General features: G+C 40.9%; 1 protein-coding gene across 3 annotated transcripts in view; it reads left to right on the top strand.

Moving 5' to 3' along the window:
• The first annotated feature begins 2,427 nt into the window (after window positions 1-2,427).
• LOC119653533 (coronin-6) overlaps window positions 2,428-25,000 on the top strand; it is a 60,445-nt gene continuing 37,872 nt past the window's right edge. Inside the window, exon 1 of one of the 3 annotated variants that reach the window (XM_038058221.1) lies at window positions 2,428-2,968. The gene's annotated coding sequence lies outside the window, so the exon portion shown is untranslated. The remainder of the gene's footprint in view (window positions 2,969-25,000) is intronic. The other 2 variants (XM_038058213.1, XM_038058229.1) reach the window with 2 other exon arrangements.

Raw genomic sequence — 25,000 nt, 5'->3', positions numbered from 1 at the left:
GAATCCGTTCTTCTGAGATTCCTTATTATTTTTTTTATTTCGGAATTGTACTAGAATATTAAATCTGATTATTCTGTGATCCAACATAGAGGTCTCATCCAACCCCCCCCCCCCCATTCTTCACCAGCTCGTCATCAAAGTATTCCCTAGAATTATGTCTACTTGACTATTCTATATACTCACCTCTTTAGTGAGTGCCGCTGCTTCTCAAAACTTCCTGACGGGCGTTGACATCGCAACGAGGAGAAGTGGCAGCATCATCCTATAACAGAACTTCACCAGTCTATCTATCCGTGGGATCCTGATGGGGGGAAGTAGCCCGATGCCACGACCGCCTCTCGAGTTCTCCCCGCGGCTACCAATGAGACTTGAACAGCCACAAAGCCTACGGTCGGGAACTCTGAGAAACATATATATTTTAAATTATGTTTAAAAATGATGCAAGCCTTTGGTTTTTCGGAAGAAGAGTCCAAAATTTCCTTTCTCCTTGGAGACCACCAATCTGCGAACCTATCCCGATCGTGAGGAGTTTACCTTTACCCTCCATTTTGTTTTTGAAGAGTCTCTATAATCACGTATATAGATTACCACTATGAACAATTAGGAGGCCCGTAAGATCCTCCGCCTCGAGCGATGCGGTTTTATTCTGCTCCTTCCCAACCTGGTAATCTAGAGACTATAGTCCTAAGCCATTCCGCAGTGTTCTCCTTTCACCAGTATATGACCTGATCGAAAGCGATGGACAAAACCCGGTGCCTGACGACAAGGTCTTCGATAGTTTCCAGCTCCTCACGAGTAAGTATTATATATACTTCGGAAATGTTTTTAGCAGTAAAGCCAGTTGAATGCCCTTGACAGCATCGGAATTCCCCCCTATTCGGTTCAGATTTAAGTTTTCCGAGAGCATTCCGCTCATGTGGGCTAATCTCCGCTGCTCCCCGCTTTCTTGGCTTCGATAATCATGCCTTAGATCTGCCCTAAGCCCTATAAAGGGCCTCTTCAGGCTTCAAGCCTTGCTTCAAATAACGCAGGTACCATTTGGCACTTGCGCCACTGAAGCCGACCTCCTTCCTGACGTCTAATATTGATCTCAGACGTGCTTTTTCTTTGCCCTGATTTTTGAACAGTGCCCGTGGTTGGTTATAGTTGACCTTAGCTCAACTGCTTGAACCCCAAACTTCTCCCTTTTTGGGTGTGATCACCTGGTTCTGTGATCGGTAGCCAGTTGCTCTGGCTCTAAGCCAACATGTCGATATTTGCGATTAAATACACTAGGGTTGTCCCTAATTGAAAAGCAATCTGTTCCCTTGAGGAGACCATTTATCAGCGAGGCTCCTTTGGAATACATCCAGTTACCTCCCCACTACAACCTATCCAATGGGCACGGTTGGCTGACACATTGAATTGGGGGAGGTCTTTTTCGATTCTCCAGTCTAGATTCGTAACGTTTTGTTAATAATAGGGTCACATCGTACAGGGTGTAGCTCCCATCACCCACGAAAGGTATTGGTAACCGACAGGCTTGGCTCTTGGAGAGCCATATATCACTTTTAGATAGAGACAGACTGACTCCTGGGGGTCTGCCCTGCAACCCACTGCTTCACCCCTACAGAGGATTAGTGAGGTCATCAAAAGGCAACGTAATTGAAATCCCTCAATGAGAATTGAATATGACTGTCAATATTGGACGTACGTCGTGAAATGTTCCCCTCCGAGAGTTTCGTTAAACTCCCTTTAAACACAGAAAATTCTGACTGAAACGAGTTAAGCCGAATGATTTACTATCATGAAAAAACGAACTGCCTAAAGACTTCAGCTTTCCAGGAACAGCCTTAAAAAATAGTAAAAAATGGAAATTAACACGCGAAAGATTTACACTGAGCTTCCTAAAGCATTCGATAAGTTAGAAAAAGCGCCTTCTGGAACCCTAAGCAATTTTTGCATATTTTAAGGCTTGATAATATTGCATGATGTATGCATATGGGAATGTGATTTGCATTCGTCGAATGAAGCATTTCGGGGTCCTTGAGACGACTTCAAAATGTTTAGCGTTAGTAATGAAAGATTTACGGAAATCTAGTGAACAAAACAAAACAATTTTGTCAAATTTTCCTAAAAAATGTATTATTTCTCCACTCTTTAAATGGAATTTTTTGAAGAAATGTTATCGAGCATATTATTATCTGTAATTGTTGCAAGTGGCCGGAAAAAAGCTTTGTTTCCTGTTCCGATATTCCTGCAATCCGATTATTCCGTCCTATCTAGATGAAACCTTTGCACCAAATCACTTGAAAGATGCTCCAACGGCTTATCTGGAGGATTCTGTGGTAACCTCGATTTTAACACCCGCCAATAGATGTCGCCAAGGTTAGAAACGTCAAGCCTCCGAATGACAAATCGTCGGCTTCGGCAACGAACCCACAAGCATTACCAAATTTGGTAAACGCTACGGCGAAACTGCCGGCAAATACGCCGCATCATTGCCAGCCTCGTAAACCCTTGTTGCCTGCGTTTTGTGCTGTCAGTTCTGTTTTCGTCGCCCTCCCTTTTCACGTGTTCTTCGTTGACCGACGTCTCTCCCGTACTGTCAAAAACCGCCGTTTGTCAGTCGCGTTTTTGTTATTCGCATTTCATTTCCCACAAAAACGACGGCAATCTGAAGAAAAACGTCTTGCGATCGTGTCGGTTGGCTTCTGTTCGCGGCTCCTCGCCTTCTGTATATTCTTGTGCCTGCCTCGAGCCGTTCGCTGTGGTCGTCGCATAGCGCGAGCTCGAATCCGAAAGAATTTTGTTCGAAATAAAGTTTTGTGCGGCTCGCACGTTCACACGTTCGCGGTCTTCGCCTTTTACGGATACTCGCGCGGAAAATTGCGAGGAAAGTCGCTCCTCTAAGATTTCCTTAGCATTAAAGTGGGAAAGCCCGTCGTGAGCCGATTCTGTGTTTTGCCTATTTCCTTAGCGTCAGAAAGTGAGTGTGCCTTTTGGAATTTTCATACAGAAAACTGTGTTTTGAAAATGATACGTCCGCCGAGCAGCGGGGAAGCAAAGTGACGTGTGTGTGAGAGAATGCGAGTGCGAATGTGAACCGAGCAACACCCAAAAATGGGAAAAATCCGAGGAAGCTTCACGCACGGATTATTTTACACTCGCCCTCCCAGGGGGGATGTCCGCTGGGGTTTTGGATTTCTGGCGGTGCCAAGCTCCGCCAGGGCGCCGGCAGGCCGTCCAGGGAGGCCCGCCAGCGCGGTAAGATACTTTCACGGCCCTGAGGTCATACATGGGCATGGAATTCAACTGCAACGGATTCGAAGCCGCCGCCGCTAAATTTGGAAGAAATGACAAATCTCGGCCACACGGCGCTTTGAGGTTAGGTGGCATTCACTGAATTTGCGCGAGATACCCGGGCCCGCTCCGCTCGCCGGCGTTGTCATCGAGGTCGCTTTCTTGACTTGAATTCTTTAAAAATAAAATGGTCCGTGGGTGGAAATAGACCTTCGATATTCCGCCGTCTGCTGGCCGAGCGGGCGCTTTGCTGTCAAGCCGCTTCGCATTGGGAGAGGCCGGCGGCCGTTACTGCATGCGAAGTGTAGCAGCGACGATCCACTTTGAAAATAGCGCTCCAAGAAAAGACGAGATTACAGTCCGCCGCGGAATCATTTCGTTTTATTTTGGAACACCCAATACTGACCGCTGCCCAGTTCGAAGCCAGAGGTTCGCAACTTTTTATTGTTCATGTTCTTGTTGGAAGTTAAATAATCAGAGATGAACCTTTCACATTTGGATGGATAATCCATACTAGGAGCTCGTATTGTATTTTGTATATCATGCCGCAAGGGCCACTTGCTTCAATCGACTGGATGATAGCAAAAACAAGTTAAATTATTGAATTCGTCGAACCTCTGAAATAAAAAAATACATAAACACCAAAATATCACACTTCACACTCCCTCATTTAAGCCATCCAATTTGCTATCCCTGGACTTTCACAAGTAAATAGCTTTCCTTAAGATCGTATTTAAATTTAGAAGTTCCTCATGGTCATGTTTCATAAGCCAATACGAATCTTGTTTCCAAATATAGCGGCAGATTCTAATTTATGAAACTTTTACCTTGTAAGTGGCTTAGATTGTCGCTTCTGGATGTCAACTTGAAGCCATGAATATTTTCTTTTAAACGACTGACCCCTTTACCAAATAGTCATGAAATGATCTGCAGTAGGTGCACATTTCAATTTTTCAAATATCCGAAAAATATTTATTTTCTACTTGCGAGCCCTCCAAAAAATAGTTTTAAACCGGTCCGCTCCTTAAAGAATCCCTTGTGTACTTCCCAAATTTATCGAAGCAAGCGAAAATAGTAACCGCTGAATCCTAGCTGCGCTGGCTAACTCTTCTCTCAGTTCCCCGTCTGCTAGTCAATTAGTAGTTCTCATGGCACGCTATTTTGGGCTGTTCTAAATATTACCGATCGAGCATCTGTTATTAGAGGGCTTGCCTCGTCCATGTAAATATAGCATGGAAGCAGTCTAACGATGCGCTTTACGGTCAACTCTACGGGACTCTCATTTCCCAATTGAAAATCTGCTTTATAAACATAACTTTCCAAACAAAGTTCTGCGTCAATCTCACCTACGCGCCATTGCTATCGGTTTCTGGCAATGTGCCGCAAGGACTTGCCTGGTGTTTAGAGGAGCAGTTCGTATCCTTATAATACAGTGGCTTGCCATATCACCCAGGAGAGGTAGAGCTGATTCCACTGTACACCATACGATCAAGATCCCTTCCTTACTATGTTACTTATCTATTGCCATTTACGCCCTTTCATCAACTCGTCCAAGGGGCTGTTCGAAATAGTATCATGCCAACATACCCCCAGACAAGTATTGCCGAAAGCTTGGAGCTTTAAGTAACAGTTGGAGTCATTTTGATCTAAATGTTGAGCTAATTGCATTTCCAGATTTTAAACAGGGCAGCGAAGGGGAATCTAGCCCTGTTAATGCGGCGAGTGGCACCCAGTTTAATGCCATCGTCATGACAGAAACGACGCTTCCTAGATATAGAATTTGGTCAACGTGTTCGATGCTCTACCCACTAATACAGATGGGGAAAGTGGGATGACCCGTGAAATTGAAAATCTTGGTTTTATTAGAGTTTAACTTCAGTCCGACTCTACTTGCCTCTCTTTCCAAATCCACGGCAATTTGTCCAAGGACCATGACTCAGTTAAAGAGGAAACAAATCTCTTCAACATAGTCGCAGTGTTTGAGGAAAGATGTCATGGGTCATTGAAATTCTCTGGACACACCCCCGACAACAAGAAGAAAGAATATCGATGATAAGATGTAATCCTGGCAGACTCCGTTTTGGACCCCAAATTTTACTTTAATAATAGCTACTTATTTCGCCGGAATGTCCCTCACTCCTATTCGCATTGTGTTGATATGGTCAATGTAGAAGAATCCAGAGCGAAAACCAGCCTGCTATCTGTCGATCAAGCTTTCGCGATGTTCCTTGATGAGTTCGAGGGTTCTTTCCACCTCTTTAGTTGCTCGTCATCGTGAATGCAGAATCGACCGTTAACGTCCTTCTCAGGATCGAAAGATTTGCGACCATATACAAGCTCTCTAATGAAGCGATATACACTTCTGAACTCATTACGGTCTGCAGCATCTTCTGCTTCCTTCACCAACGCAATAACAAATTTCCTGCTATCATGACGTACACTATATTGAATTTCCTGGAATTACCCATGATATCGGAGTTTGAGCGAATCACGCTCGTCATCAACCACATCGATTAATAGATGCTGCAATTCCTTCCGTTCAACCATTATATGATGATGCCTTTCGCTCGAACAATGCACCATCAATCACGAGGCGGTGTGAGCTGGAGAAATCCACAAACTTCCCATCTTATTGTAAGGTCAGTCCCTATCGGAGGCGTTGTTGACGTTTCGGTAGCAATGAAGTCTCGAAATTTGTAGGTTGCCTCTATGATTCTAAGGGCTGGTCGATTATAAAAGACAATGAATGGCGCGGTGAAGAAGACGAAAATGTTGCGTTGGACCAGTGGCGGTATGGACATGTAATTCGCACTGATGAGACCTCTCTAAGATGATCTAAGCATTGGAAACAATGTGAAACGACCAAATGGCCAACCGAAACAATATTAGCTTGATACGCTCGATAATTTCAAAACCATGACCAAATAAAATGACACAATCAAGCAAGACAAGTCGACTCCGCTACTGGAAGGCACAGAACCTAAAAAGGATCTAGTATTCACGGTATTAATACCAAAAAGCCCGTTTGATTGATCGCTCATTATGCAGTAAGGGTAATGTTCTTGCAAGTTGATTCTAAAAATTTGTACCCTTAGTGATCCTAATGAAAATTTAGAAAATGTATTAGGGTGTCCTATTGGTCCAATTTATTTACATATCACAGGATTTCCTTTAGTGGATGTGATGCTATTTACTGCAGCTGAAGTTCATCGGCATAAAAAATCTGATTTCTTCGCCTCGTTACAGGATGGCATACACGCAGCTACTGAATTGTAGCCAATCAGAATGCTTATAATACTTCTGCATGTCCTCCTGATTTTTAATAGCATAAATTTTGCAAAATGTTTGTTTAGTTCTGACAAGAACGATTTTGTGCATTTAGCCTCTGTCACATTCCTTCAGTTTTTGATAGCAATACTGGTTGCTGATACTGGTATTCCAAGTGCTGGTTCCGATCCTGGCTTCAGAGAAATTGAACTCTCTTTTTCCCAGGCTTCTGAAATTTTATTTTCCTGTACGACCCAGCAACTAGGTACCCGGAGTAGTTACATCCTATTGAATCTAGATATAGAGTTCAAGCGGTTTCTGTATTTCTGATGATTTTCGTTTATCCCCTGTTCAATATTGGTAGGAGTATAGAGCATCCACACAGGCAGAGTGTGTCAGTGTCATAACACTTAATGTTGTACACTTGATAAGCTCACATCAGTAAGATGAATATCCACGACCATATCCGTTCAATCGCTCGCCAATTTCTCAACTTGAAAAATCACTGTATGTTGTCTATCTTCGTACCAGTCGTGTGAATCCCCTTGCGTTTAATTCTGTGTGTAATTCTGTGGCGCAATTAGGCTAAACCTTGACGGGGCTTCAAATTTACTTACTCTTTTATACAACCCCAAGGACAAAAAATTGATTGAGGTTAAATTCGTAAAACGAAGGCCATGCAATTGTATCGACACGCCCAATTCACCTGTCGAGATATTGTCTACACAAATACTTCCTAACAGATCGTAGTCAGTTGCGTAACCATCTTGTTACATCTTGTGGTACAGTGCATCGGATGTTATGCTTTTGTCCTTCATTAATCCACCACACTATGGAAGAATAAAACTAATAGTGGTAAATTACTAATAATGGTCCACTTTGAACCTAGTTTTTCAAGTAATTTACTGCCTTACACTTCGAGATCGTAAGGGTACACTATGAGCTAATGTGGTCATTATCGCGCTCCCCGAAGATTGTTACTTTCATTTTACTGAGATACTCGCTCACAAGAGAGTTGACTGACGTCTTACATCGGCGCCTACGATAAAAATCTCTCTGCTGCCAATGAGAACTGAATTGAGATCTTCGGCTGGGACAACTTAGAGTCTATCTCTTTGGCTAAAAATCCAAAATATTCCTTAATATGTCTCCAAACTTCAATTCCGTCGTTCATATAAGTTCACTTTGTATGATGATGACGTCATATACGACTTAGTGTACAATAAATTGACTTTGAATTTCTACAACTTTGTTGATAATAATTGGATTGACTTCAATTCAAATTTCAGAATTATGTCTAAAATTATCACTTTTACACCTCATACAAGAACTATGGGTTGCAGGTGGGGAAATCACATGATCGCTAAGAAGACTGGACTAGTTATGTTCACCAGGAACGTTAGGTGAGGCAGCTACATGCTACTCACCTTAGCAAGGGCGGAGGTTCAGCTGGTACAAACAGTCAAATATTTAGGAGTACATCTCGACTTCAAGTTAACATGGAAGTACCATATCCAGGAACAATACCAGAAATCCTGTAGATTGCCCTGGTGATGCAGGACTGCGATAGGTAAGATCTGGCGACTCTCACCAGAACGTATTTATTTTATGTATACATCCATAACAAAGCCCATTTTGATGTATGCATGCATCGCCTGGGGTTCGAGACTGAATTCCGTTCATCGCAGAAAGCTGCTGATGCAGATTCAGAAGCTCGGTTGCCTAATTATTATCGATACAATGAGTAGTACGCCGACGTGGTACTCGAAGGTATTCCAAATTTACCCCTAATCCATTTGGAAGCGAAACGGAAAGCAGCTAACGACGCATATAGACTAGATATTATTGGCGCATTGAAAGGCATGGTCATGTGTCCATCTGGAAATCTCTTGGCAAACATCAGGTGGCGCTGATGGCCGTCGATCATATGGTTTCCAAATTCGTTGTCGAAAAGACATACTTCGTCGTAAACACCAAAAAAGAAACATGGTCGATAAATGGCCACGAGTCTTTTGGGATTACAGACTTAATAATCTCCACCGATGAGTCAGTCATGGAAGACGGATCGGGCGCAGGGGTGCTCTCGGTAAATCCAATTATGGAACTGGCTCGACCTCTCGGAAAAATGATGACCTTAGTTCAGGCGAAGATGTATGCCATTTTATTGGCAGTAGAAGAAAGTTTGCGCCAAAACTGGAGGAGTCGGACAACTCGAATCTGTTTTCAAAGTGGTTCAGCATTATCAGCACTAAGCAGCAACGATATATCTAGCCAGTTAGTGCGGAGTTGAAACCGACTGAACGAAACATTGCTGATGTGGGTACAAGGGCACTCAAACATCCCTAGTAATGAGAAAGCTGACAGACTGACTCGCCAAGATTCCGAATCTACGATGGTGGGGCCAGAATCAGCTTTTGGCATCCGGCCATCTACTGTCAAGTCTATTCTGAAGGTGGAAATACAAGGATTCACAAAACCGAATGGAGAAATCTGAACTTCTGCCGGCAGGCAAGTGTGAAAAAACCCGAGGCCCTAGAGCGGCATTTTTGTTGTCCCCTGAGAAGTGAAACATGAAAACCCTAGGGGAACACTACTTATTATGACGTTTACTTCCGGTGTTAAAGGAGATTCATAATCTCGACTCCTGAAATCATTACATGGTTAATAGTGCCGGGGCATAGCTTGCCTATTAGCTCCCGGAAATGTATTTCAACTCCTTTCAGGGCTTTCCCCGAAGTCTACATTTGATTCTTGCTATGCGCCACGTATGAATTAAAATTCAAGTCTTTCTAAATAATTAGTTGAAATCCCAACTTGTTATAAATAAACAAAACAAATTGGAAGGTATCCCCTTTCCACCACATACAATCGTGTTTGTTATTGCTTTTTCCCTATTTCATTATTTTTAGACTTAAAATGTGATAAGCCTACACTAGCAGCAAAATCACAGAGTCAAACGCAAGCATCCATGACGCAGACACGATTCGAACACGAGGTACGCGATATTGACGCTCAACCAGGTCGGCAAACGCACCGTCAAATACACATGGCAAGATTGGATTTGCTCATGGTTTATTTTTTTATTCTGATCCTGGTTCTTCGTTATCGTCATCATGCTTGTCAGGTCACCTAGCGCGACATCTGTTTAAAGTTTTTTGCTATTGGCATGGGACCTCAAATATTATAATATTGTAGAGAGTTCATTGCTAAAAATGAGTAATTTATTGACAACAATATTGCGTTTCCGCTGATTAAACTCTGCCCCTCCTTATATATAATCGCTTCGAATGATTTCTTAATGGCCGAGTCAAGACAAACACTACTTCTACCAACCAAATCTGTCCATTTTTCAAGTCTATTCTTCCGTAGTACTTTACTTAAGGCTCATTTCATTTACCCAGTCCACCTGTAAACTCAAATTAGAATAATACGTTGATACGCATAACGCGGGTTGGCAATTGCTCTTTCTCTACAGAAAAGACGTTCAGCTACAAATTACACAGTTCATAGACGAATTTATATTGTCCGCCAACTGTATGCACGCCGACTTGGCGAAATCCCGACTATTCACCATCTAAGCATCGACTAAGGAGTCTAGCTCTGTTGAGGCCAGCACGGCCGCTCTACAGCTAAATTTCTTTAATTAGGCGCGTGTGAAATGAGAAATGCAAATTGTCCGGTGATTCAGTAGCATTTGAGTGGAGTAGGCAAGTGTTCCTAACACTAAGCATCGTGCAGCCTCGAATTTCAGCCTCCTCAACTGTATTTGGTTCGCTTCAAGTTTTTGCAATCTTGTTTCCTTCATGTATTCATTGTACGATTTCTTGTTAGCCATGGATGAGGTGTATGGAGCTACTAATTGCCTACATCCAACACTGACTTGGCTACGTACTGCCACCACTTCACTGCTGCTGTGGGGCAGCTTACACTGTGTCAACGATTTTTTGGGTCCGGTGCTGAACAATTAGCACACTTATTGCGAATTAAATCTGTTAATTGATTGGTATTATTACGTTGGTCGAATGGACGCCTGCCTATTGTAATGTATTCATATTTGGAATGAATTAGTGAAGAAATGTGGGAGAAAGAAATTTCTTTCGAGAGTTTTGAATATTTCATTAGCACATGGACCGAGTTTCGATGGTGCTGTCGTTAATTTCGTATTCTATCTCATGGAATTGAATTAATTTAAGCAAATTCGGAACGGAATCAGCTGTATTGCTGTTAAGTATCGATTTAGAAACGTTGAAAGTAATGGGGAAGGCGGAATATTATGAATATACAATAACAAACTCTACAAAAAATTGAGAAAGATATAAACTTTGTTTCAATCATTTACAAGTATTAACTTGTCGGGGAATATCTATCTCAGTTTTCATACTTTATTTACCAATCCAGGTAGAATTTACGAAAATAATTCGGACACGTGGATTCACCAACATTTTCTACATCGGTTTGACTGATTACGCGCATTTTATAGCCAATCACATTTCATCATCATCAACGGCGCAACAACCGGTATCCGGTCTAGGTCTGCCTTAATAAGGAACTCCAGACATCCCGGTTTTGCTCCGAGGTAAATCACTTCGATATCCCTAATAGCTGCCTGGCATCCTGACCTACGCCATCGCTTCATCTCAGGCAGGGTCTCCCTCGTCTTCTTTTCCTACCACAGATATTGCCCTGCTAGGCTTTCCGTGCTAAATCATCCTCATCTATACAGATTAAGTGACCCGCCCTCCGTAACCTATTAAGCCGGACGGTCGTGGTATCGGTCATAGATTTCGTCGTTATGTAGGCTACGGAATCGTCCATCCTCATGAAGGGGGCCAAAAATTCTTCGGAGGATTCTTCTCTCGAACGCGGCCAAAACTTCGCAATGTTTCCTGCTAAGAACCCAAGTTTCCGAGGAATATATGAGGACTGGCAAGATCATTATCTTGTACAGTAAGAGCTTTGACAATATGGTGAGACGTTTCGAGCAAAACAGTTTTTGTAAGCTGAAATAGGTTCTGTTGGCTGCCAACAACCGTGCGCGGATTTCATCATCGTAGCTGTTATTGGTTGTGATTTTCGACCCTAGATAGGAGAAATTATCAACGGTCTCAAAGTTGTAGTCTCCTATCTTTATTATTCCCGTTTGACCAGTGCGGTTTGATGGTGCTGACATTGTCATGGTATACTTTGTCTTGCCTTCATTGATGTGCAGCCCGAGATCTCGCGCCGCCTGCTCGATCTGGATGAAGGTAGCTTATACGTCTTGGGTGGTTCTTCCCATGATGTCGATATCGTCAGCATAGGCCAGTAGCTGGGCCGACTTAAAGAGGATCGTGCTTCTTGCATTTACCTCAGCATCACGGATCACTTTCTCGAGGGCCAGGTTAAAGAGGACGCATGGTAGGGCATCCCCTTGTCGTAGACCGTTGTTGATGTCAAATGGTCTTGAGAGTGATCCTGCTGCTTTTATCTGGCCTCGCACATTGGTCAGGGTCAGCCTAGTCAGTCTTATCAATTTCGTCGGGATACCCAATTTTGCCCTGGCTATGCTATCATAGGCGGCTTTAAAGTCGATGAAGAGATGGGCAACTGATGTCCATATTCCAACAGTTTTTCCATCGCTTGCCGCAGAGAGAAAATCTGATCTGTTGCTGATTTGCCTGGAGTGAAGCCTCTTTGGTATGGGCCAATGATGTTCTGGGCGCATGGGACTATCCGGACTAGCAAGATAGCGGAGAATATCTTATAGATGGCACTCAGCAACGTGATACCTCTATAATTGCTGCACTGTGTGATATTTCGCTTTTCATGTATGAGACAGATAATGCTTCTTTGCCAGTCGTCAGGCATTGATTCGCTGTCCCACACCTTGAGCACAAGTTGATGAACCACTTGGTGTAATTGGTCGCCTCCATATTCAACCAATCCGGCTGTAATTCCATCGGCTCCTGGCGACTTATGATTTTTAAGCCGGCGAATTGCACGGAATCACATTTTGCTCCCCATATATGCAAAAGGGGGGTGTGATTTTTTTTCAGTTATGTGGGGCATCAAATCGAAATTAGTCTTATGTTTGATAAACACAGCGGAGTAAAGACTCAAAATGTGTGCCCCAAAAAGTGAAACAAATCTCGTTCTCGGAACCTATTCAACTGAAAAATCTGAAAAAAATCACAATGGTGCATTCATATGAAATCTAGGCCTCAAAATACATCTCGTTCCAATCTCTGCAGAAACAAAGTTAATAATGGATATTATCATATTTTACAAATTTACCCGAAAATCCCCTTAAGTTCATCGTAAAAGTTACTGGAGCCAGACATGTGTATGTATATGTATGGGCCAATGAAGTTTGCAGGTAACATGCAATAAGATGGGTATGTATGTACGTTAGTATCAGCGGTGTTTAATTTACGTACATGCTCCGCATGGAGCAAAATAAAAGTATGCGGAAATGCGTTAGATCAATTTAGATGCGGACATATATATGTAGTAGCATACGGTAATAGGTAATGTTTGTTTGCTTTAATATGTATGTACATGTTTATATTGGTTTGTCAATACATATTGGGTTGGGGAAAAAGGAATGTCGTATTTGTGATCGAAATTTGACGCTTTATTTAACATACTTAGAATTACCCGATTTAAATCAAATATGCGCCATTTTGTTGGCAAACTTATTGCCATTTAGAAGAAAACTTGGTTATCTCCCTTATAAAACCCTCCCTCCTTATTTGCAAAAAAACACAGACAGCAGTTTTCACAAGCCTCTTTTGAGGCCAACTTAGTAGCACCAAGAGCGTTTCGCATGGGCAGGAAGAGATGGTAATCACATGGTGCCAGGTCCGGACTATACGATGGGTGCGATAGGACATCCCATCCGAGCTCCCGTAGCTTCTGACGGGTCATCGAAGATGTGTGAGGCCGAGGGTTGTCCTATGAGCAGCTCATAGTGGATGATTCCCTTCCAATCCCACCAAACACACAACAAAACCTTCCTGGCCGGTCATCCGGTTTGGCGATGGTTTGGGCCGGCTCGCCGCGCTTCGACTACGATTTTTTCCGCTTGAGGTTATCGTACGTGATCCATTTTTCATCACCAGTCACCATCCGCTTCAAAAATGGGTCGAATTCCTTCCGTTTCAGCAATGCATCGCAGTCGTTGATTCGGTCCAAGAGATTTTTTTCCATCAACTCGTGTGGCATCCAAACATCCAGCTTTTTTTGGAATCCAATCTTCTGCAAATGGTTCCAAACGGTTTTATGGTCTATACAAAGTTCTTGGCCAATCGAACGAATGCTCACATGCCGATCTACTTGGATGATTTCGACGATTTTATCGGTTTCTACGACGATTGTGCTACCAGCACGGGGTGTATCTTCGACATCCACTACACCAGAACGAAATCGATCGAACCAACGTTGTGCTGTGCGAATCGTTACAGTATCGGGCCCATAAACTTCACAATTTTTGTCGACCGCCTTCGTTGTATTTTTACCTCTGAGGTAGTAAAAACGTAAAATATGACGAATTTCTTAATTGGTGGACTCCATTTTTGACCCGCTATAACTTGAGACTGAAACGTACGATCACAACACTGTCAAAGAGACTCTTGTAGCACAGATTATCGTCTTTAAATCGCCGTATGGTATGGCCCTATGCGATAAGTACAACACAAGATATCTTTAAATGCCGACATTTATTTTTCCCCATCCCAATATATGAAGGGATAATTTGCATTCTTAGCTATGGAGGAATGGAAAAACATCCTCACGTAAGATGAACACAAAACCTTTACACCCGAAGCGCGGAGCTCCCAGTATTCTGACTTATTTTTATTTATTTATATTTGTTGTAAATGTGTCTTATTTAAACAATCAATGGTAGATTTTGATCCTATTAACTGCTGCCACTTTAAGAATGCTTTTGCTGTAGAGCGGAAAAGTTGTCACGCGGAATTTTGAATAAAATTATCAGTAGGGACTATGTCACTAGCGATATTACTATCAGCAAACATTTTCAAAACTACTAAAGTGGTGTTTTCGGGTATCACCTAAATTGTGGTTAATAATTGTTCATCGAGCAGATAAGCGAATCAACTGGCCAGCATTAAGTTTAGAAAATTTCAACTGTAGATCTGCTATAAGACTCTAATACCAGGATAGTAAAAAATATTTTCATCACCTCCGAGAAAATTGCAAGCTTAAATCATTGCCAACATTTGTTATAAGGACTTCAGATGTATAAAAGCAAGAAAGAAAGAAATACTGAGAGTCAGCCACCATCACAATTTGATTTAGGAATGTTCAGTCAGTTAGATTGCCAATAGATGGGCGGTCTAATGTTCAAATGGTACTTATCATTTACAGCCGTGTTACTACTAAATCAAAGGTGGTATAGTTTTGGAAAGCGTCGACATATCTGAAAAATCTCATAGAATTGATAATCGAATAGAAATATCAAATTATCTTTGAAAAAAATGCGAAAGTAAGTACAAATGCAGGGTTGCAAATTTCGTTACAAGAATACAATTCAGGGCTCTAGTTCCTAAGGTCACATGTTCCAAAATTGTCGATAATGAGTTAAGTTTGGTACTGGATATCAGGGTTGATAAATATCATTGTTTTTTCTTTGTTCTTGGCAGATTTTTTTTTGGTTTAAAAAAAAATCAAATAAATGACGATTTTTTTGTAAATTTGTCCTAATTGAACTAGAAATATTTTACACTAGCAACACTCAGGTTGACGTTATATCCAATGTGTTTGCAAAAGAGCGGAAAAGTTATCCGGAGAAATTTTGTATAAAGCCAGTAAGCGGCATATCATTTCCGACATCAATGAGCACTTTCATTTTCAGATTTCTGTCGCCCTGCTCTAGCATTCCTTTCGTGCATGGCCGATCTTCCGACCATGGTGAACCGCGTCCAACCGCTGATGAAAACAACGTCGTTGATGGTAGCTTAAAAAACATCTCCATCGTCTTCCTCTTCCTCATCCCGCCATTCTTCTTTTCAGCTTCCTCATGTAACAAGCTATCCTTGACAAAACTTCGGGCTAGAACGTTATCGACAAAGTTTCGAGAGCAGTTTCGATTGTGTGGTATTCGGAAAGTACTATACACCATACCCTCTTCTTGCAGCAAAAGCCGTGTGCTATACCATAAAGTACTTCCTCGCGTTAATTATTATATAGCTTGCAGCTTATCGCATTGACGTTGCTCGGATTCTACTACACTACACTACACTACTTCCTGGGGTAATGAGTTTCATCGGATGTCATAAGCCGCTTCCACTTACTGATCGACTCATTTGGTTGTAGTATTGACAAATTGATATGTGATGATGATGTCATACAGGTTGTAGAGTGCACGAAATTCTCAAAAAATGGCAAAGTTTCACCCCCTCTAACTTTGTTAATAATAGTTGGATTTACTTCAAACTTGACCAAATTGTGCATTATGTTATCCCTTACACTCATGCCAGATTTTGTACTTCTGGAATGGACATAAGGGGGGTTGCCGGGTAAATTTCTAAAATGTGGAAATATACTATTACTAACTTTATTTGTGTAGATATCGGAATTGGATGTATTTTGAGGCCTAGATTTCGTAGAGATGCACCACTGTGATTTTTTTCAGATTCTTCGGTTAAATAGGTTCTGAGAACGAGACCTGTTACACTTTTTGATCTCTCGCTCCCCTATTTTTCACACGATATCAAATTCGTTTGATACCCCGCATGGCCACATTCTGTGCAAAAAAATGTTGCACCCTCCATTCACATATATGGGGAGCCCCCCTTAAACTTAACACAAAATGGCGCGTCTTGCTGCATGTAAAGGGAACAGCAAATCACATACTCTCACCAATTTTCATGACAATCGGTCTAGCCGTTTCCGAATAAATCGGGTGATGCAAAATGCAATCCACGAGGTGTCTGTCTGTCGGTGCGCTGTTCTCATATCAAAGCATTTGACGAATTTCAATGATGCAATGAGGCGCAATCAGTCTTTAATCATGATGCATGATGCGACCTTTTGTCGCCCATGGAATTCATTCGACCTCCCTAGACAAGGATGAAAGTAGTATGACTTGCTGCTAATCACAATTGCCAAACCGATGTCGGAGGAAACTTCAATGTTTGAATGGAATAAGAATAAGACGTGTATCAGTTTTCGACTATACTTTCCAACCATTCAAGCGTGTATTTTATTACCAACGTTAAAATTAAGCCCCTTTTTGAGAATTACTAATCGGGGTCTTTTATTTGATATCCCACATTGCTAAATTCAGGAAAGAAAATGCTCTCCTCCCTGTATGAGCTCCACACCTCACGTAAAATAATGCCACCCATCGCCTGCGTGGGAGTTCATAGTTCAAATATATCCACCAAATATTGTGTCAACAGATCCATCTCCGAATATAGTGTGTTAAGCAGATAGATCGTACACAAATTGCATGAAAGATTTGTGCAAAACAATTAAAAAATGGTGCGTACGAATGTAAAAGACTTCAACAAAAAGCAAACGACATTCAAACAATAGAAGAAGCTCGTTGTTTTCTGAAATTCTTGGTAATCTTTTAAGTGACCAGCTTATTTGAACATTATCTTGCAAAGCCTACCGCGAGGAGAGGTTGGCTTGCTTCTACTCGAAATGATTTAATTAGCACTCCTCCCGTTTTTTCGCTGTAATACCAGACAGCACGCAGCGAGTGCATACACGCCTAATGAAATGGAAATTAATTCACTTGCTATATATAAAAATCAATTGAAAGTTTATTCTTATGCACGTCGGAGTGACGCATCGAACGTGCCACAAAGTGTACCCCATAGTTTCCCAGTGCCTCATATTCACCAGGAGGCGGCCGGGTATCTTCATGAGTGCGTACTAAAAATGGGACAAAGAATCTAACCAAGAGAAAAACGAAAGGAAGATGAAAAATTCAATTGTGTCTCTGTACAAATGAGGCATTTGTACATCTCCCAAACATTAAAAGATTTTGAACGAGTGTACCTTCTGCACTGTAAATCATACTCGCCGTACACATCCATATGCAATTTTCTTTTTATGCCTCTAATAATAGCGTCATGAATAATTTCCGTTCGCTTAATTCCCTGGAACCAGATATCGTCAACCTGTATCAAGTATTGTATTTTGTATGGTGCTACCACAGTCCTACCTTTCAGCTGCTGGTGTTGTTCCATTGTCGCCGTTGCTTGATTCGACCGATAAGATAAACCACCTTTTCATAAAATTTTCGCACGTTGTTAAATTGTACTCAAAATCGCAAAGCAGAATGTTGCTTTGTTGCTATTTCGTTTTGCTCGTGATGAATTGAATGGCATACAAGATTTGCCTAAGTGTTTCTACTCATTTATTGATTGGGTTTTCATCAAGAAGTCTTCCATCGAAAATATCCATTGTTAGCCCCAAATCTTTTGAAAAAAGGTAAACAATATATGGTGCTTTCTGGGGTATATAAAAGAATTTCACGTGATCCTTCAATCGTGTATATGTAACATATCTATATTTTGGAGATCTGGTTAATAAATCCGCGGCCTTATTTACTTATACCAATTACAAACGACAAGGTGAAAACAAGCCGGAAACCGGGGGCTCGGCACTTCATATATAAAAGGTTTTGAAGGTATATAACCTTCTTCCTCCTTTATATCATATCTTCATGTAGACATTTGTGGACTGCAATAAATTTGCTCGAAGCAGAGTGCTACCAGTTTGTTAAAAAGAGTAAGATTTCCACCAACTGCATCGCTTTATACCTCTAGGATAAACTCAAGAGAACAAATATTGGAATGGAAGGTATTTTAGTAGCTGTCCAAACACGAGCTTTAAGATTTTTTCACACACCTTCAAGCTTTTTTCCACATCCACTCATCTTGCTTTAGAACCAAATTGAAAACTGCACACCATCGAGTACTAATCGAGACCTTTTGTTTGCTACCGTACATTATCATATCCGGTGAACAAAATTCACACCCCCTTTTCCATGGATTAAACTGCATGCGTGGGCGTTCACAGTTCCCATCAAATTTCGTGTTAATCGCTACAATTGTTTCTGAGAAAAGTGAGTGTAACGGACAAACTCAATAAACCTATTTTAATAAGGTTTTGATTCACACAAAACGTTAAAAGAAGAATATCCCAGGTTACTATCCTTAAAATAATAAATAAATACTAACTACAAGGTACTGCGATATTTACAGGACAATCGGCTATGTCTGGTAAAAAGAACGATTGGTTGAACCTGCCTTGTGAATGCTTCGGAATTTTGGTCGGAAGTTTGGATCAAATACAATAAGATACAATTAAGATATGCCCAGAGTCCTTTAAAATTAACAATATCCTTAAGTAATGTTATGCCTCTCTAGATTTTGATATTTAACTAGGAGAAATAATCCCACTATCTATGAGTCACCACATAAGCAATGAAAATCTTGATAGGAGTGCTCTTCCAGAAAGTGTCATTTTCCTTCGGTTCAAGTTCTCTTTGAATGGTGTCTTGAATCCTGGAAAGACCGTAAGAAGTTCAAATTTTATGAATTGTGATATATTTAAGCTATTCCTAATGCTCCCAGCATTCCAGAATACCATTGGATGAATGGTAAGGCGAGGGTTTTTTTGTTCCCACTAGATTTGTGAGAGCTTCGAACAACGTTGCTTCAAATTGCGCTCTCCGTTCTCCTTGTTCGTGATGCACCGAAACGTGCAATTCAATTGATATTGAGCGCTGCACTTACATCCTCAGTGGTGATTCATTTAAGGATGAACGCCTCTGGCCAAATTATAGTAAAACTGAAGCATCATTTTAAGGGTGTATCGAAATCACTGCAATGGAAGAAACGGACCTATTATATATGCTCGAATCAATTAGCGAGAACAGCAAATTATTTTAAGAGTTGCTCGTGTGGCGATGAATTTTACCGATCTGGTATAATAAATAGGCTCTTGTAGGTTTTAAAATGTTTTTCCCCAATCCTGGCCAGACAAATTTTCGTTGTACAATCTGGCATGTTGCCCCTCCGCTAGGATGAGAAAGGTTGTAAAGGTTCTTCTACGCAACTATTGAGAGACGAAAGGCCTTATAACGTAGGTTACTTTTTTTGTCGGCATTTCCGTTCACGATTCGAAACGGGGGAACGCCCTTAAGTTCTCGCTTCCGGAAAAGTACACAATTTGCGTTGTGAATTGCAAAATGTAATCTAAACGACACGACTGGCTAAGTACATATCACTAAATCTCGGCCCTTATAGAAATATTTGAAGAATTTGAAGACCGTGTAAACTGCTAATACTTATTTCCTCCTCACTTCCTAGGAGAGCAAACATGGATCTATTACCGAGAATGCTGCGTGTTTGCTTCCACCAAACTTCCCATAGAGGAATTTTGAAGCATAATTCTTTCACTGATTAATCTGAATTGAATCTTTAAAGAAGCTCTGCCTTTGGATCTCACTGGGATGTAGGAAGCTATAAACAGCTGGGCAATGTCTATTGCTATGACAGATTCTACCACGTGCTCGCAACAACCTGGGTGCACACCAATGCACTGTATCACATAGACGGCACTAACCATCATCAACATCATCAACGGCGCAACAACCGGTATCCCGTCTAGGCCTGCCTTAATAAGGAACTCCAGACATCCCGGTTTTTTCGCCGAGGTCCACCAATTCGATATCCCTAAAAGCTGTCTGGCGTCCTGGTCTGTCTCGTCTTCTTTTTCTATCATAGATATTGCCCTTATAGAGTTTCCCGGTGAGATCATCCTCATCCATACGAATTAAGTGACCCGCCCACCGTAACCTATTGAGCCGGATTTTATCCACAACCGGACGGTCATGGTATCGCTCATAGATTTCGTAATTGTGTAGGCTACGGAATCGTCCATCCTCATGTAGGGGACCAAAAATTCTTCGGAGGATTCTTCTCTCGAACGTGGCCAAAAGTTCGCAATTTTTCTTGCTAAGAACCCAAATTTCCGAGGAATACATGAGGACTGGCAAGATCATAGTCTTGTACAGTAAGAGCTAGACGGCACTAGCACCGGTCCTTATGCGTGAAATTTCGGTCGGGCAATTCTTGTAGCGGTCGAGGAGTGCAAGGAATTTCCGACTCCATAAAATTTCAAAGAATTCACTAGGAATTGAATCACCTGTATCCCTCCTGTTCTTGCATCAAACCATGCTTCCTGGGAAAAAAGCCTCTCTATTGCGTGTCGAGTGAAATGACAATAGAAATTGATGATACAGAGGAATCTTCTACCAGCTTTGGGGGCAGCCTAGTACCAATATTTGAAATAAGAATTTTCGGCAGACTCACCAAACACACATTTCGCTTAGTTAATGATTACGCCATACAAGTCCTTCTCGTAATTATTTGAGATATTGCCAATGGTCGCTGCTATCATCAGATGTAATCAGCATATTGTCGAGATTTAACTGCTTCTAAGATAATAGGTGTGACAAACAGACAGTAAACCGATTTTAATAAGGTTGTGTTTTACACAAAACCTTAAAAAAGTAGGGGGGAACATGATGGACGAGGCAGATTTTTTTGGCATTATCTTCATTATGAGATGTCGTGCATTGTCAGGAAGCAGTATTACTCCATCTTTGTTAAGCAATCTAGATCGTTGAACGCATAATTTCCCATGTGTTTCATCAAGTTGAACAGAGTACTTCTGTGAATTAATGGAAAATTTCAGCTGCTGCTGTGTCCAGGTATCTGCGTGGTTAGAGCACAAGGCTGTAGTATGGAAGGTCGCGGTTCGAATTTCACTGGTGACAGTGTGGTTTGTACCGTGATTTGACGGCGGATATCAGTCGACTCAGCTGTGAATGAGTATCTATGTAAGTCAAATCAGGGTAATAATCTCGGGCGAGCGCAATGCTGACCACATTGCCTCTTACAGGGTACTGTAATTCTACGTTTACAGTCTTGAATGAAATGCTCTAACACACTTCAGTGTCCTGATCCAATACGAATTGTCGTGCCAACGATTACTATTATTATTCAGCTGCTGTTACCATTGCCTTCATCAGGTGAATGGTCTCATTAGCATCTAGCCATTGCGTCCCATGTTTTGCTCAATTAGTTTATTCGGAACTCGTTTATCTAGTTTTTTCACCTTTCAGAGCTGTTGGAAGTACCGGGAAATTGTCGAATAGTGTTTGCCAAATTAAAAGTTCTAATGCCAAACAAGTGTCTGGAAGTAATTAGCACTATCAGCAAACGCAGCTCGTCGTTGCGGATCAATGGTGCTGTTTGGCCATACTCACTTTGATGGATAATGCCGCATGATCGAAATTTATCGATCCACCGCTTTGTGGCTCTTTCATTTACCGCATTCGCCATTTAGAATGTTGCGATCTTGGAGTGTAAATTTTTGTTCCCTACCAAGTGTCATGGATTTTTCAAATTTTTTCTCAAGGAATTTTAATCTTTCGGTGCAGCTGCTATGTGATGTTGCTTTTACGCTTGCCTCAGTTACATATGGGGCCATGTAGAAGTTATACAATAATTCGATCAGCTGTCTCTGCTGGCTGAACACTTACAGATATAGGTTTCATCTACAGCACGCAAAGAATATCGTCCGCGAGGTTCTCACCTGCAAGGGTTCTGATGTCTCTCAACGGGTGACTCTAGCCACGTTCCGTTTATCTCTCGCGAGCCTCCCAAAGTGTTCTTTAAGTTTTGTGTCTAACAGTGATTGTTATTCGTTACATCAGATTTGAATCGCACTTCGCATTATTATTTCAAAACATTGAAACAAAATGTCAAATCAGCTGAGAAACAGAATTTTCCATTAAATCACATTACATAGAATTACATAAAGTATTTTCTAAATTCTAAAAATCCGTTTTGACAGTTAAACGTTGACAAGCAAACGGCACAAAATTCACCGGGCTCATCGTAGTGGTCTTTGCGAGTCTCGCGAGCGCCATACGGCATTTGATTTCTGTTTCCAGTCTTTAAGTTCTATTTCTGTTAAAAGACGATGTAATTTTTGTCCTCTGAGTCAGTAAAACTTTCGATCCATTTAGCTTTTAAGGCATTTTACAAATCTGTTGTCGTATGCATACGAGGTCGGATACCTGTTTTTAATGGACAGACTCTTTTTATTACACAAATTATAATGAAAAACCACACTGGTGACATTAGTGTTTTCTATTCACTTCTTGGTGAAGTATACGATATCCACACAGTCAGATTGTGCCTCAGTTTCACTACCATCGCAGATTAGCGGGATTGAGAGGCTGACGTTCTATCCTCTCAACCATCGCGCCTTCTAAGAACAGTGGAAAATTTATGAATGAAACTGAAAAATGCAGCAGATAACATTTGCTTTAAGCACTTATTATACTGGATAGGTCCCAACTACTTTAAAGAGTTCTTCACTCATCCATGTCCTTTAAAAAAATTTAAAAAAAAAAAAAACAATTGATAATCTTTCAGTTGTAGGACAATAGTTGCCAACTGATGCAATGAATATTAAATTATTATATGTAAATATAGTATATGCCCAGCATAATTATCACGGGTGTAAAACCCCTCTAAAAAAGAAACCAGGTTCAGAAATTGCTTATCGCTAACAGTATGGGTTTCTCTTTTAGCAAATATATGTAACTCACCCCTCATATCATTTGTGCTATAATACAACGAATATGTTGAAACAGAACTAGCCATAAATGATCTAAATCATTGACCATTTCAAGAAATCTAGTATTATCTACAGAAATGAATACCGCATGTGATAAAACGATAAAGAGCAAATACATTTCTACCTTTTTGCTCATAAAATTCTAATTTTAGGCCTAAAACAATCAAACCACCGCCCACAAGGAACTTCCTAGAAACTTTAAATCAGAACTATGCTAACATTGACGATGACTCAAACGCCTTGGTATTTTTTTCAGTTTGATTGTTCGTCAATTGGAACTTGAAACCTGATAAAGCGAAATGTTGGAAATTTCATGGAGTCAAATTACTGATAAAGGTGCGACCGTTCAAAGTGAATAATTGACCGGCATAAGTTTATGGCAAGCACGGCACCCACAACATTATACTTTCTGCTACTTAAACGGTGGCGTCTTCCGATGTAACAACAACGTATCTTGTTGAGTTCTGCCTCCTGGCTTACACGTTTCTTGAAATTTGATAGGCGAGTATATGTGATATTCGCCGAAGCCAAATTGTTTCTTTACTCACCGATAATTGGAAATTACTGGTTACTCGAACAATGTTTTCGCTGCAGTCTGAAGTCCAAGGAAATGATAAGATTATTGTGAGAAATGAGTAAATCAGAAACTGAATATGAACATATGGTCCGGTAATGAATAATTTTTAATCACGAATTGTAAGTTGATATTTATACGGTGAAATGGCAAAACCTCATAACTGTGAGCACTTATCGCCTAAATTTTGAGGCCGACAATTAAATTTACAATCTTAGTTAATACTTTTCGTTTTTGACTGTTATGAGTCACTACTTCTTTTGCTTTCACCGCTGATAGCTATCACTTCGGGGAAAAGTACCTTCTTACATCCGCTATAAGTTTTTAAGTATCGACAAAGTTTACTTTTTACAAAATTGGGTTTATGTTTCTTAAACAAAAATTTGAACTATTGGTGATTCACTTCCTGCCCTTAACTTATATTTCGCCACAAACCTTACAATATTCGTAGAAGCGTCACAGAAAACCATCAGTGAGTATAGGTTCATCCAGAGTTTTTATGATTTTAGTTTAATAGAAACAACCATTCTATTTACTAATTAAATAAGAAACCAACAAGGCACACCTATGCCACCCTCTATTAAAAGGGAAGTGAAAGAAAATGTTAATCAACTTTCAATGGATAATACTATTCTAAATTTTAAAACTCAAAGCATGAAAAAAGTAAATTATTCCTCTATAATTAGGAGACCAGAAAACAATATAGTTGAAAATCTACTACAGAAAAAAAAAGCTCTGCCAGAGCTAGTTTCACATGCGACTAGGTGAATTGAAAGGAGAAGTCTTCCTTGTGTAAAGGCCCGACAAACAGCCGCCTGAATCCGGCTCCATTTCAGCGGCTTCTGTACCAATGTTAGATTTAGGCTTCATTCGCTTGGTTGACTTTTAGCAGTACTAGCGAAAAGTGCATTTTGAATGACTAAAACTGCGATTCCAAGCGACGATAATTTTCTACAAAATATACAATACAGTACAAATAAGAACTCTTGAGCAACCATAGAAAGCGCTACTAAGTTATGTATCAGCTCCCTTCCACGACTTTCCGGGAAGCTTACACTCTATCTCCACTGCCGCATGGCACAACCTGCAATGGAGTTGTCGCCCTTTCACAATTTCAGGGCAGAGCAATCCGATAAAACAACCCAGGCAGAGTTAATGAAAGCTTCGATTTTTCAGGTAACGCTTCTCATGTGCTATATC

Source organism: Hermetia illucens, chromosome 1 (genome assembly GCF_905115235.1).
Source record: "Hermetia illucens chromosome 1, iHerIll2.2.curated.20191125, whole genome shotgun sequence".
NCBI classification, from domain to species: Eukaryota; Metazoa; Arthropoda; class Insecta; order Diptera; family Stratiomyidae; genus Hermetia; species Hermetia illucens.
This window is presented reverse-complemented; position numbering and strand designations above follow the sequence as displayed.